Source organism: Rhinopithecus bieti, unplaced genomic scaffold, assembly GCF_001698545.2.
Source record: "Rhinopithecus bieti isolate Rb0 unplaced genomic scaffold, ASM169854v2 scaffold_51227, whole genome shotgun sequence".
Lineage (NCBI taxonomy): Eukaryota > Metazoa > Chordata > Mammalia > Primates > Cercopithecidae > Rhinopithecus > Rhinopithecus bieti.
In genome coordinates this window covers 262,759-265,229 of record NW_016820844.1, presented here as the reverse complement: position 1 = coordinate 265,229, position 2,471 = coordinate 262,759, and positions in this window count along the sequence as shown.

The window sequence follows — 2,471 nt, the reverse complement described above, 5'->3', positions numbered from 1 at the left end:
CGAGGCGGGCGGATTACCTGAAGTCGGGAGTTTCAGACCAGCCCGACCAACATGGAGAAACCCCGTCTCTACTAAAAATACAAAATTAGCTGGGCGTGGTGGTACATGCCTGTAATCCCAGCTACTAGGGAGGCTGAGTCAGGAGAATCGCTTGAATCTGGGAGGCGGAGGTTGCGGTGAGCCGAGTTTGTGCCATTGCACATCAGCCTGGGCAACAAGAGCAAAACTCGGTCTCAAAAAAAAAAAAAAAAAAGAAGATGTCTTCATGATTAACATATATTGCTTTGGAGAAGAATTCACAAAGCATTCTCATTAACTTTATCTAAAGTGTACAAATCATGTGTGAATGCGTACAAAGGAGTGACAGTGAGCAGGAGAGTCTAACCCAAGTAAAAATGCAAAACAGCTGGCCCTTCGTAACCATGGGTTCTGCATGCAATGGATTCAACCTACCGCGGATCTAAAATACTTGAAAAAACCCTGCGTCTATACTGAATATGTACAGAAATTTTCTTGTCATTATTCCCTAAACAGTGCGATATAACAACTATTTACATAGCATTTGCATCATGTAAGACAGCGGTCCACAACCTTTTTCGTAGTAGTGACCGATTTAGTAGAAGACAATTTTTCCAGGGACCGGGCCGGTACTGCTCCGCGGCCAGGAGGTTTGGGACCCCTGATATAAGGTGTGATAAATAATCTAGAAGTAGTTTAAAGTATGTCGGAAGGTGTACATAGGTTATATGCAAATACTCGGTCATTCTACATCAAGGGCTTGAGCATTGGTAGATTTTACTATTCGCAGGAGGTCCTGAAACTAACCTTTCACGGATACCAAAGGACGACTGTATAGTTATTGAGCAGAAGTAAAAAATGCTTTTCTTTCTCGTGTACGAAAATTATAAAACCATAACATACCAAAGATAGGTGTGTGTTATATTCACTGGAAGACAGAACGCGAATCCCCTGGAAATTAAAGTGAAATTTGTCATCTCTCTTTTGAAATGACTGATAAGGGAAGGTATTGCAAGAACAGACGAGAAAAGAAAACGATTAACACCTTTATAAAAGTTGGGCGATGGAGTAATAACTAATTTTAAGACGTTAAGTAAGGAGACGTTGAGTATCTGATTTTCTTTATTATATCAAGTTACCCACGATCCTGGGAAATAGTGATCATTAACATAAACACCCTAGCAGAGAATGGTTTAATGATCCATTGACCTCTGGGTTATGGGCCCAGCACGATTCTGCTGCGCCACTCTGCTAGCAGGCCAAAGAGACCTTTTACTTTCCTTTGCTAAGATGATAATCAGTAAGTTTATATTTCCTCATACCAACAAATTCTGGTTTATTTATAAAATGGAATACTATTTAGCTCTAAGAATGAATTTCTGTGACAACACAAGTACTCTTTAAATACACATAAAAGTTTTTATTTATTTGTTATTATTATTATTATTATTATTTTTGAGACATGGCCTCTCTCATCCAGGCTGGAGGGCAGCTAGGCCATCTAGGCTCACTGCAACCTCTCCTCTGCTTCCCAGTTTCAAGTGATCCTCCTGTTTCAGCCTCCCGAGTAGCTGGGGCTACAGGCGCGCTCCACCACACCTGGCTAACTTTTTTTTTTTTTTTTTTTTTTCAGTTTTTGTATTTTTTGTAGAGAGGGGCTTTCTCTATGTTGCCCATGCTGATCTTGAACTCCTGAGCTCAAGCAATCCTCCCGTCTCGGCCTCCAAACGTGCTGGGATTACAGGCATGAGTCACCGCACCCAACTCAAATAAATCTTAAAAAGACATAAATACATCTCAAAACCATAACGTTGTGCAAAAATGCCACACTATGGGATATGCTCTATGATTTCACTTCTATCGAGTTCCGGAACAGGCAAACTAACATCTGGTGATAGAAGTCAGAATACAACTTAGCTTGCAGGATGCATTATTGACTTGATAAGGGAACCCAATGCAATTTGGATATTTTCTCAATCTTGATCTGGATGGTGTAATTTCAAAATTACATGAAATTATACATGTATAAAATTCATTGAGCTCTATGCATACTTTTCTTTTTACATTTTATTGTATGTAAGTATATTTCAATAAAGTACTGAAAAAAGTGAAAGCAGAAATGAAGAAAGGAAAGAAAGAAGGCAAGAAAAAGGAAAGTATGTTCTATATACACTTCAGGGAGCTAAGGCAAAATTGACCAGAGGACAACTTCCTAAATGAAGTTGTAGAGCCATGAAGTGGTCCGTAGGAGCAGAAGGAAATTCCTAGCACTATTTGGAAAAAGTACCTGAGCTGTGCCTCCCACAGATAACACCCTCTCAATGTAAAACACTATTTTGCTGAGGCTTGCTCTCCTCCCAGAAAGGCAGGATTGTTTACAAAAGGCCTTAATGTATGACAGAATGGTGGACCTAAAGGGGGTACTGGCTCTGATAGATTTTGAAAGCCTTCTC